The sequence below is a fragment of the Astatotilapia calliptera genome, chromosome 16 (genome assembly GCF_964374335.1).
Source record: "Astatotilapia calliptera chromosome 16, fAstCal68.1, whole genome shotgun sequence".
In the NCBI taxonomy this organism is placed as follows: Eukaryota; Metazoa; Chordata; class Actinopteri; order Cichliformes; family Cichlidae; genus Astatotilapia; species Astatotilapia calliptera.
The window spans coordinates 31670243-31683614 of NC_137437.1; the positions used below are offsets into that span (position 1 = coordinate 31670243).

The 13372-nt window shown below is 39.6% G+C and overlaps 1 long non-coding RNA gene across 1 annotated transcript; it reads right to left on the minus strand.

The window, feature by feature from the left end:
• Positions 1-5353: 5353 nt before the first annotated feature.
• LOC113007276 (uncharacterized) lies at positions 5354-11835 on the minus strand. Its single transcript, XR_003269897.2, has 4 exons — positions 11607-11835; positions 11445-11521; positions 6997-7106; positions 5354-6796 (listed from the first exon to the last, which is right to left on the minus strand). It is a non-coding gene; the product is annotated as an uncharacterized LOC113007276 (long non-coding RNA).
• Between the last annotated feature and the right edge of the window lie 1537 nt (positions 11836-13372).

The following is a 13372-nucleotide window of genomic DNA, read 5'->3' on the forward strand; positions in this document are numbered from 1 at the left end:
AAACTTACCTGTGTGATTTGAGTGGGTGGAGGTGTACGGTATATGCTTTGTGCACATCCGTGCTCTGATCTATATCTCATGTGTTTGATCTTTCATGCCTGTTTTTGTGTGTGCATGTGTGCAAAAGCAAATCATGATAAGAGATCATCTCAGCCATGTGTGCAACAAAACAAAGGTGCTGGCAGTTTAGTTTGTACTTCTGTGTGCAGTCGTGTGTGTGCGTGCGTGTGTGCATATCAGCTCTTCTGTGCACATCAGGTAAGAAGTGACATGACTGCTTTCAGTGGGGTTTTGAGTTAATCTGTAGTCTGACAGCTTCTGTCATCCCCCAGCTGTTATGACCACGGCACATTTATCACAGACAGTTCTGCTGCTCTTGGGCATAGTTAGGGAATGTGATGCTTTTGTGGATTTTTTTTTTTTTTTTTTTGGGGGGGGGGGGGGGGGGGATTTGAAGGAAACAGGGAATTATTGTTCTCATGATTCAGCAAGTCAACTTTATATTGCTCTCTGCATCAGTTGTATTTAGATCTTTTCCCTATAAAAGAATTTAGGAAAAAAATAGAGGACTGATGGCCTGTGAAAAACTAAGTACAGGTTACTGTTTCCATAGTAATTAAGAGAGTAAGTCGCAGCCAAGTGCTGCTAATAAAATGCATGTGGTTAATTCATCATCAGCAAGCATGCACATCTCTATAAAAGCAGAACTTTAAGTTGCTGATCTAGTGCATTCAGGCATGTGTTAACATAATGTAACATTTTTCCCAGGAGCTGATGGCCCAGTAATTTCACCTGAGGTCAGACTGTGCAATGACCTGAGAAACTGCAAGGCAGTTTCACAAACTGTGGGCCTGAAAAGAAGCTACAGTGGCAATCGGGCGTGTATATGTATATATAAAAATTCTATTAATAAAATCAAGATCAAAATGCTATGATGTCCTTTGAACCTGCGCCGAGGGGATTCCCATAGTGAAACACCGAGCTAAGTTAGAAAAAGAACCTGTTTATCAATACTCTATATTTCTGCTACTGTAATAGTAGAGCTGGGCGATAGAACGATAACGATATGTATTGCGAAATAACTTTTCCTTGATAGAAAAGTTAAACTATTGCGATAGGCCTCGTCTCTCTTGTCCTCTTAAAAAAAAAAAAAAAAAAAAAAAAAAGAACAACAGCCAATCCAAATTAAGTAGCGCAGAGCCGAACCAATCACAGCCGCAGCGTCACGTGACGTGACTTGTTACGTGCCGCACATGTGTATTTGTTTGGGAAGCAGCCAGCCGCTGTGCCGCCCGGTAATGGAGGAAATGAGTGCGCCAACTAGAGAAAGATCAACCGAGTGTGACCGAAGGTTACCAAAGAGAAAACAGATGATGGTTCCAACGTCGGAGAGATTGTCGAACGGAAGAGCCATAGAAGTTCCGTAGTGTGAAGGTATTTCGGCTATTTCAAGTCTGACAAAAACAGAGTAGCGCGTACTGTAAATGTGCCGAAAGCAAGTCTGGAAATACAATAAAGCGGTGCATGCTCAATCTCTGACTGGAAGCGCTAATTCGTCATTCGGCTTTTGTCAGACTAAAGTAACTGTTTGAAAAGCTAAGCTATACAACAAGGAGACATTGAGAATTTCCTTTTAGTTCTCACTTTATTTGATATTGACAAAAGTTAGTCAATTTTGTCTGATGACAAGTTACAAAACAAACAGATTTATTTTTAGAATTAATATTTTGTTTCTAAGTGGAACTGACAATTTAGTAGCCTGTTTTGTTTGTTCTATTTTGAAACTTAAACGCTTCAGCAGCTGCCTTTTATGTAGTTTGCCATATTTGCCTTTATTTAGCTGAAAAAGTCTCATGTTCCTTAAGTACATCTACCCTGTTGAACTTATTATGGGAAATAAATATTTAAATAAAAACAAGCTGCTGATTATTTCACATTTTACTTGTGAGCAACGGCACATTTAAAATCTTACAAATATAGTTATTTGGCTTATATCGTGATAGATATCGTTATCGCCTGAAATGAAAAAAGAAACATATCGTGATATGAAAAAATCTTATATCGCCCAGCTCTATGCAATAGTTAAATTTAGCTGGTGTGCAAATGTCTCTAATCCTAGTCTTTGAATCAAGGGCTTGAAATCACTGGATCAGATCTCCATATTTCTTAGACTGTTGTCAACTGAGTGGCCGGGTGACAGCAGTCACCACTGCTTGTTCTATTCAGGGTGTACGTGACTACATGTATTTTATTTGGAAAGCTACTACTAAATTATGCAATATCCTGTAGTATATAAAGTAATTACAATAATTTCCTCCCTGGCTGGTAAAACTCTTATCTACTGGCATTTATTTAAAAAACAAAAAACAAAATGAGCAGCGAATGAGCCACAGGATGCTTTCAGATTGCCTCCAAGTAAACAGTGACGACAACAGGATCGTATGAAGATAGACAACTGTCTTACTACACAATCACATTTTTCCAAACCTCGCAATCTTTTCTTTTTAGATAAGCCTTCCTTAAAGGGAACATCTAAGTTCAGTCTGTTGCTGTTATGTAGTTACATAAATCCTTCCACGGACTGCTTTTTTTGAGTCAGCAAAAGCCGGTCATATTAAAAGCCCCTGCTCTGTGACCCTTTGTGAAGCCACCGTCTTGGCCGCCAGCCCAGCACACAAAACATAGAAGGGAAAGTGCTCGTCTTAAGGAGGAAAGCACAGCACAGAAGGTATGTTGTGCTTGAGTGCCATGCCATTGGAACAGAGGAGTTTGATTCTAAAAATATCTACCTCCCACCACACTCACACTCCCAACACGCAATGCAGCCTTTGCACTGGAAGACCTAACAGCTTGACGGCAATTACTGCAAAATTGCTCTTATTTTCTCCAAGTCTTCATAATTTCCAGTCAACTTTCATCAGTTCATGTGTGTTTGTGAGTGAACCGGCAGAGGAAACGGGTAACGCCTTGTCGCTATTTAAAGCCCGGACTATTCCAGGTAGGCCCTGAAACTTTTCTTACTCTACCATGCCAAACATTTACCAAAAGTCTCTGCCTGACACCTGTGACCAAGTCATGCAAAAGCAATTACTGAAAACCAAACACAGACATTTCATGTGTAAGGCCCATCCCAAACCCATCAGTTATGCGGGACTAAGCAGTAAAACCATTACAAGACGATTAAAATTCACTCAGAGTAAATCACGTTTTTTCCCTTTAACTTACATTGGTTAGCAATGATGGAGTAGACACCAAAAAGCCTCCATGTGTGTGCTTAGTCTTCACAGACCACAGGGCTGACCACAGGCTCTGATGGATATCATCTATGTAAATCACTGTTCACCACCATCGTTACATCTCAGATAACTCTTTCTGGCAAAACTGAAATGGATGCGTGTGACAGTGGTTTGACCCCATCCAGGTGGTTTGTATTTGGAGGAAAGTCTATTTATAGGCCTGTTAAATACAAGCCAGGTGTTGTCATAAAGCCCGGGCAAAGCTGGTTGGTTCTCTGGTGTCATGAGTGGCATAAATAGAATACACAACTGAGACGTGGTTAGCAAAGGCAGCTGGGAAGAACATGTATGCGGTCTAGTGTAGTCAGGCTATCTAAGCTACAAATCAACTCATGAAAATTAGAATGAAAATATTTGACTACAGGGTAAATAAAAGGCCTGCGGCTGGTAGAAGAATAGCTACATTTACATGGCGCGTGGTATAATGATTCTAATCGCATTAAAAACCAAACACAAGATTAAAAAAATGCTCCATATAAACACCTAAATCTGAATAAACAGCTGGAATTTCAATGCAACGGAGTAAATGTTTTCAAAAACAGATTAAAAGAAGAATTCTATCACACAAGAGCTTTAATGTGATTCACTGCTGGCTGCATTGCCCCTTGCTCTGCATTCATGCATCCCATCTTGGCCTAAAATGCGTGGGGACGTATGCTTCTTTGCTTTCCAAGACTGCTGGCTTCCAAGCTCAACTACTCTGTGAAGAGTTTGTTTTCAACGTAAAATCTTATATGTTGTGCTTTTCCTTTTGAGGGTGCTAACATGAACCCTGGGCAAAGTTTTAATAATGTGTTATAATGTGGTAGTTGGTGCTGTTCCCTCATAGCAAGACGTTTTTTAGTTGAGGATGCCTTCTTTATGGAGTTTCAATGTTCTCCCAATGCATGGGGGGGGCTCTTTTCAGGCACTTTGGCTTCTTCTCTTTGCTTGTTAGGTTAATTAGAGAGTCTAAATTGCCCCCGACTCCCCACCTTGGTTGCCTCTTGCAATTAATCAGCACAAAGGTGGTTTAAAGGGAGAGGGGCCATAAAGGATAGGAGCTAAAACAGCTTTGTTCAGACAGAATGAACTGAAGGACTGAAAAACAAGGATTATTTTGAACCATGAGTCATGCAAAGCATTTAACACTGTTCTGATTGAATGTGTTGTGACATTTAAACACAAGACTAGAATAAAATCACATCCCATGTAAACAGCTGACCTGAATTCTTTAGTCGGCAGGAAGCCGTTTGTATATTTTTAAGTTCCATCTTGTCTTTAGCTATTCAAAATTGCATGTGACCCACAAGGGTACACATAACAAAAACTGTGGTTAAGAAATGGCTGCTCACTGGGAACATGGCAACAAAGCTGCATTTTTGTATGAAAGGTGCATTACAAATCAGATGTATTTTTATTATTCCAAGTTAAAAGCTGCCAAGTTAGAGTTTTACAAAGCCTACTTTAAACAGACCGAGTCCTGGCTAACTTTGATCCAAGGAAATAAAGGCAATGCCTTGCTGACCACAGATGCCATCCACTTGGCTGTCCTCTGGCAAAAATCTTTCCCAACTCACAAAGTCTTCCAACCCACAGAGATCTGCCTGCTTCCATTCTCCACTCCATCACTTTGAATCTGATCCTTCGAAGCCCGATTCAAAGTGCGTATTGGTCAGTAGTCTGGGTTTTGGTCCACCACAATCAAACACAATCCCTCTCCTGCTGGTGTTTTGCCCCAGTGGCAGACAGGAACAGGAAAAAGGAGACAAAATGTTAAAATGTTAAAAATGAAATGTGAAAAAAGATGCTTATGTTCGCTCCAAGTCAAGATTTCCTGTTCAGTCGCTCAGGAACACATCTTGGAGCTGGAAGTTTCTGCACATGCAAATTCTTTGGATTGTTTTCTTTTAAGAACCGTGCGCCTTATCCCTGCTCACGATGGCAGATAATCCACGTTGTGTTTTCACAGTGCTGTTCTTACATTTTTTTGTTTTTCCTCTGAAGTTTAGACATCTCTTGAAAATTCCTGGGAAAATCCCAAACTGACAAATGTGACAAATCTTAACATGAAGGACTGAGGTTGGGAAAGCTGTGGAATTTGGGATTTTTTATTTATTTTATTTTTTTGGCAGTACATCTCAATCGTTCAAAATGTCAACAAGCTCTTTAAAGCTTAAAATACCACAAATAGCAGTTGTGAACTATGCAAAGAATGAATGCCTAGCACTGACATCAACCAATTACATATTTCAAATGTGATCCAATTACAAGAAAATAGTCCTTATTCACAGAAAAAAAACATAAATAATGTCATTAGATCCGGTCAATTAAGAATAGCAGAAATGTGGAGAGCTTCAAACTCATTCTGCTCACACAAATATGATGACTGTCCCGAAAGAATCTCAACTGCCTGGCTGTTCATCACAGGCAACCTTTGAAACAATTCTTAAAAGCTAAAAGAAATTAGAACCATTTCAAAAGCAGAACAATGCACAAACAATGTATGCTGATTATCTTTGCCACAAGCTAAAGCTCACTACATGTTCTGAGTCAGGAAAAAGTAATAGTGCTGGTATGTTGTGCTCAGCAGTCCAAAGACCTTGGCTGTGTTAAAGCAGTTAGCGAAAAACTAAAACAGAGCCAGTTATGAGTGTGTTGTCCAGCAATTGCGCCACTGGCGTGTTTTGTTTGGGGTGTTTGGGGTTTTTTTTGAATTCCAAGAATCTTTACTTTTCTGATTGCATGTGGAACTCAACTGCTCTAACTCTCACCATCTCAAAAGTGTTTCTGGAAATATCTTATAAGTTGCTTTAAAAAGTGTTACATGGAAATGTTCCGTCTTGGAGAGAGTTCATCACCATCATCAGCAGCAGCAGCATATTGGCCGTAGTATTAACTTCACCCTTTCTACAAATAAAAAGAAATTCTGATTTGGAACTTGGCTTTGTAATTTGGGAATATTATTCTAAAGTTAGATGAAAATGTGTGTTTTTCCTACCACATTCAAACTGTAATATCTGTCAAACCAGTCACCTGATTTGGACTGTTATAAATAATGTGCTATGTATATGAGAATATGCTAAAAAAAAAAAAAAAATCAGTCCCATACCTACAAAGCTGTGGTTTTTACAGGCCTCCAAATCTGCTGCCAGAGACTCTACATCTTTCAATCCATCATTCTGTGTTAACTTGAGCTACACCCCTGAGAGTCCATACATTTACCCTAAAACATTTCAAAGGTCTAGCACAACCACTTCTCCACAATGGGATATTAAAATGGACCCTATAAAAACTGGTCAAGGAAGACAACTAGCAATAACCCTGCTTTCATCAATTACACACACAAAAAAATTAAATACTTTACATTTTACATCATTCCTATTAAAAAGTGCATCTTTTTTCAGGCCAGGTGGGAAATCTTTTTTTTTTGTTACTTTAATTTGATGCATTGAGATAAACAAAGATGTTGTGAGGTCCATCTCCCTTTCATGCAGTGTATCTAACACTGTAAGGGAAACCTGGAAACAGACATAATAGGAAACTTTAATGCTAGTACATTCCATACTGCCATGTGCAGTTTAATTTGCTGTTGAAATGCGTGCTATTGCATCCATCAACACACATATTCATCAGGTCTGTTTATACATTTTGGGTGGTGCAGCTCAGCAGACGAGGAAATGGTAAGAAGTCTGCTTAACAGTAATTTTCTTTTTTTTACCTCAAAGCATTCTCCGTCAGTGCCCCAGTCAGCTCTGATTTCCTCGGTTTTGCCTGCCCCAGGTTCAGGTCCAATGCATTTAAGGCGTGCTGGTCTTACGTCTGTGGCATCTGTTGAGGAATGTGATGAATGCTGTCTGTACCCTTCTGACAGCACTATACTCGCATGATTTAAGCCCAGACGATCTGCTCCACCCTGATGCCTGAGACTGAGGCTGATGTTTATACTTAGATGTCTGGTACTTCAAACATTTAAAACATCTAACACATTCGCAGTATGGCCTTTGCATTCAAGTTTAAACAACTCGAAACGTAAAAAAAAAGAAAAAAAAAAAAGAAAAGAAAAAAACTAGTACATATGCACTTAGCTTAAAAAAACAACAACAACCACACAACAGTAGTGAAGCTTCCATGGGAAGGCACATCTGAGTGATGTGCACCTCTTCTCACAAGAGAAGTCAACCATGCTGCTGCTATTACAGGTGCAACACACAAATTTCCAAGACTGGCTATGTATACAGCTGACAAGAGTAACAGAGATTCATCATATGGTGGTGTTATCCCGTGGAAAAATCCAAATGAAAGACTCAAGGAATCTGCTTTAGCTATGAAGGTGTTGCATTCAGTTTCTTCCCTATACTGGTTAGATTATTGGTACCTACCCAGAGCCATTTTTGCCATCACCAAAAGGGAGTGAGTGAGTGCACAGTGGACTAATAGCAATGTCCCCAGAGCAACACATGACTCACAGCCCACAACTCTCTGCGTTTTAATGCACAAAACTAATGTAAATTAGACTTCAGAACAAACCTCTAATCTCTTCATGCCTGGTTAAAAATATAATCTGACAAAAAACCCTGTTCACATTAGGTAAAGTCTTGGCAGTTCTGTAAACTTAACTTATTAAATAAGCACTCTGAGAAAACATTTGAAGCAACATGTTGGTAAAGCTTGGATATAAAGACCATGACAGACAACAGCTCTTTAGAGAACTGCACCAGTTCTGCAAGAAATCGGTAATCATTTTTAAATGCTAACTTCCAAGGAAGCAGGAGCAGAGGGTGAGATGATGTGCTGCTGTAATTTACAGTAAACGCACAATAAAAAGCATTCACTCTAATAGTCCCTGCAAAATAAAATAAGCTAAATTCCTAGTTCAGCTGATGCCAGATATTAAAAACCCTCCAAGATCAGAAAATTGGAAAGTTATTTGACAAGAAGGACTCTAAAACTTACAAAACTTTAACATTTTTAAATACAAACCATAAATTTTGACCCTAAATCATGTCTAATACTGAGAGGGGGTCTTTGAACAGTCTTGGACTGTAGGATCTGTGAGCAATCGTTTTAGAAAGGTCACAAATAAAAAGGAAATGCAACAATGTAGACTCGCAGGCCAACAGCGTTTCACCGGAGCATTCCTCTCGACCAGCTCGTGTAACAAACAGCTTCTTTTCTTTGTCAAATTTAAGTTTCCTGATCTAAAGGCAGAAAGGCATTCATATGACCAAACTTTCGACTCTCTCTAGAAAGAATTTCAGAAGGCGTTTATCCGTCAGGTGACCAAGCAGACTCACTTAGACACAAGCTGTATGTTTATAAGGGCTGCCACAAATGATTATTTTGATAGTCGACTAGTCACCAATTATTTTTGCGATTAGTCGACTAATCAGATCATGCATCCATTGGATAAGAGCAGATGCACCAGCAGCATCTGCTCTTATATAACTATCATTAGCTTACAGCTTTAAGTGTTTAAGGTATGTGCTAACTAAAAATAAAGATAATATGATATTTTATTAAATTTTAATGAAATCTGGAGATTGTTTAGGTGAAGTTTAATAAACTCAGCCGTCTGCTCCTTGCTATCTAAAATATAACAGGACACTGGAGTATGTTCTCGAGCATCTCACACTTCTGATAATCAGCTGTCTGCTTGACGTTTATTCAGCTGTGTAGAAACTATAATTTTAATCTCAGCCAAACCGATTTACTCAGGAACAAATAAAATACTGAAAAAAGCCAAACAATAACATTTTTAAGTTATCTAAGTGACTTATATATCATGTTTAACCTGAGTAGCGAAAGACGGCGGTGGGTTTGAAAACGATTTGCCGGGAGTCCGGTGTTCTCACGGCTCTAGTGAGCCTTGAACCCCGGCTAGCTATCGAGCTGGTGGGTAACAGACGTCTCGGAAAACGTCGGAGCACTTTTGAAAATATGTGATGTTTTGATAAACTGAGCAGATATTTGAGGTTTACACAGCTACATTCTCGCCTGAAAATATGTTAAACGTTTATTTTGTGACCCAGAAAGAATAAAAAGAGTAATATTAAAACTAACCAGCTGCCGCCATTGTTGGAAACTAAGCAGGGCCGCGCTATGAATTCTGGGATAGGTTGGGCCACGAAGTATACACCCGACCCATCCTTCAAATCTGGGGAAATGAAACGCGCATTTGTCGGGATCTTCGAATTTGGACAGTCTTCGTCGTCTGGTTGTAACATAATCGGCCTACAAATGCGGGCACAGGAGGATGCGGTTCCTGAATTTGGATACAGCTATGATACCGGACACTGCTTCTTCTTCGGAGTTTAACGGCAGCTGGCATCCTTGTGCATGCAGTGCTGCCATCTTCTGTTTCAGTCCGTTATTACACTCTTAAATCCTACTACTTATTCCTGCGTCTTTTGGGATCTTACAAAGCTTCAAACGACGCGTCAACTATTAAATTAGTCATCGACGATTTTGATAGTCGACGTAATCGTGACTAGTCGACTAATCGTGGCAGCCCTAATATTTATATGCACAGTTGTGACCATTTTAATTAAAAGAGATAAAGGTAGTGACTAAAAGACGCTAAATTAAGTGATGCTGAGCTCAGCATTACAGGTAGGGTGCTCAGAGATCTGAAGTTAGCTGCATCTGACCAAGATATCTCCTGTGTGCATCCTTTGTGGGATTTTCAAAATACGGTAGACTCAGAATTCACTGGAGGGATTTGTTTTGTTTTTATTCCATCTAAACTTCCGGTGGGCAAAGCCATCTGAAATACCCCACATCAACTGAACAACACACTGTGAACAAAAGTTCTACTGTAGCCTTTGTGACTTTCAAGCAAATACCTCTGTATTAAAATGTCTCAATTCTGGGAACCTCATCTAACTTAATCTCTATGAATAAATCATGCTCGCATTGTAATTTCACTCGAGAGTTTCTGTCAAGTAAATCAGACCACAAAAAAGCTATGGTAAGGAAATGAGTTGTGAAGAGAAACTGATGGCTGTGAAACCCCCCCCCCCCAAAAAAAAAAAATCAGTCAATAATGAAAATTCAGCTTTGGCTTCTGGACTGGATTTTTATGCATCACTTGGATTTATAATTAAAACGGGCAGGAAAAGAACAGCGTCAAAAGCAATATTAAGTTGTAGGCAGCTGTTGTGGCTTTGTGACATGCAAGTATTGCGCAAAAGCTGCTTTAAGACCAACATGACATCTTTCCAGAACGCAGTTAATCAAGAAACCAAGTCACCACGGGCTGTCACAGAGCAGCGCTTATTGAGTTTGTGGAATGCACTTTTCAGTTTGACCACAGTGAACCGACTACGCTGGACCATTTTCTTTCGCTTATGGTTTTAAGATGTTAGGATCTAATCTTGGCTGGTTGCAAGTGGACATACTTATCAGATTAGTCAGTAGATCTCAGAGGGTTCATCACCCGACCCGCCAATAAGTTTGCAGCAGGGAGCATGCAGCTCCAGTTGCCCTCCAGTTGAAGGCTTTATGGTCAAAAACACCCAATGTTTCGAGCCTAATGCCCCACCAGAGGACCCTGTGTCCCACACCGCACTCCAGCTGTTTGGTTTTTGTTTAACTTGTATCAGAAGTTCAAGAAAATCTAAGGTGAAAAGAGAGAGTTTCATCTAAGAAATGCACAATGTTTCTCCATTTAATGAATAACCATGTCGCCATAAAGATTGCAATTCATGAGTAAAAATAGTGGCTATTATTAACTTACTCTATGAATCACTCTGCATGATCACTGTGGGATTATGGACAACTTTTTCTGTGCCAGCCTAATCTGTGGAAATAGATATAGTCTGCTACAGAATCTCTCTCTCTCTCTCCATCCACATATAACAAAATCAGGTGATGATTTTTCTACACAGCCACGTTTCACATATGCAGTAAACATCAGCTGTGAGCAAATATGGCAGATAACCTCTGACACGTGTTCTATCCAACAGGTGACCTTTACAAGATGGGAAAACGGCACCAGCTCTTAAAGAGCTCTCTCCGGGGTGCTTCTGTGTAGGCACACGGCTTTACAACAAGCTCACACTTCAGACAAAAGCACTCCTCATTCAGAACGCGTTCATATGCATAATACCAATCTAACGAAGCAAGGCCAGAAAAACAAACCCGACAAACAAGCTGTATGGGACTCACTCTGTTTGCAGGCTGTCTTCCTTTCCCCCGTGAGCTGAATGTTTATTATCCATACCCAGACATTTCCACTGGAGTTTCTGTGGCGATAAATGTGCAGCTGTTAGCACCAAAACAATTAGCTTTCTAAGCCATCGAAGAAAAGCTTAACGGTGCTAAACTTACCTTCATTTGTTTAACTTCCCGTTATACGACGTCTGTTTTAATTCTTAATTAATTTCACTATCTGAAAACACGCGCTTGTTAGTTTATTAAACAATGCTAGCTCTTCTTTCTTCCTGTTAAGAGTTGAATATTTTACTGTTTAGGACAGCTGGCCTGTCCTCTCTTCTCTCTCCCACTGAGTTAGTGATACGCACTTACACAGCACCGTAAGGGGGCGCTATTTGACCAGTTGTTAATTGGAAGGTGCAAAGTATTTAGAAACATGTTTTTTAAGTAAATAAATACAGTTACACTATGGTTGAAATGTAACATTGCAACTGCAACATAATATCGAAACAGAAACACAAGATAACCTTTATCGTGTTAAATACCTGACTGTCGTATATGTGGTTAAATCAGATATTTAACCAAACTGTAAATGTAAATATAATACAAAAATGACACAGAGGTTGCCCGTTGTTTGCAAGTGAATGTGTTGACCAACTGGTCACACTTTCAATCACAAGGTAGTCACAAAGGATACTTTCAGACTTGGACTGTCTGTAGTCCCGCTTAGACAGATTGGTGAAGGTTTGCAACTAATCACCATCCAATTCATAAATGAAGACAGACTCCCAACATGACCCAATCAATCTGAGTCAGTCTGCAATGATGAACACAACTTGTCTGCAACATGTCTTTTTGCGAGTGGTTCCCAGCTGGTTATATTATGGTTACATAACTATATAAAGCAAGGCTGCCGAGCACCTGTGTCATTTTGCATGAATAGCTGCAACTATGACAGCATAGACGGCAACTATGTCACCACTTGTGAAGGAATTTCTGTTTTAAATTCATGAGTTTATGTCTGGAGTCTAATGTAAGTAGCAAATATGAATTTCTGTGCATGCAGATAGCAACCGACTGATTAATCACAGACTGAGTTCACTTTATTGCCATTTTATTGCATATTGAAGCACCAAACTCCCTTAGAATACAGCAACTGTCTGCAAGTGGTTGCAGAACTGGTCCTTGTCTTTGAAGCAAGTTTCAATTCAAGAGGACCGCAAGTTCATTGCATACAGTTGCAATTCTTTTCATCATGCGGTGGATTCCAACTTTTTTTTGGCTTTAGCAGAACAAGGAAGTATTCACTTAATACCTGAAATCTATTACTTTGGTGTCTTATTCTATCTATTTGATCTATTTACTATTTAGCTCTCTGTTTGAATTTCCCTTCTGGGTATCAGCTTTTTCCTCATCACAATTTTACATTTGGACCTGAGGAACTAACTGGTGCAAACCTAAATTGAACATTCACACACTTGTAAGAATGAATGGGATATGGGAAAAGATTGTGATTTCAGTGTTTTTCTTTTCTTTAACGGAGCACCATTATCATGTGTTACACAAATGTTCTGGCCAGAGCAGTGACCAATATATTTATGACTATGCAGCATAATATCTAGCTCCCCAAGGAGTGTTTACAAAAGGCAGGAAATTACACGAGTTTGGAGCTTGTATGGTTTCCCACGCTGACTGGGTGGCAGTGACAAAACGGAAAGATGTCCAATGGGAGCCCTGGATCTAATCTTAATTACTGAGAGGTCTTCATAGTTAATGTACAAAATTGCTCCAGGTACATTCATACTCTGACTACACTTGCATATGTTTCTTTCATGATATTGTGGAAAGTTTCCTCTGAGGTCTGTTTGAGTTGAGCTAAAAGAGTTTTAGAGTCAGACTTATGATTCATTTAGCTCTGTATGAACTGAGAATCACCAGTG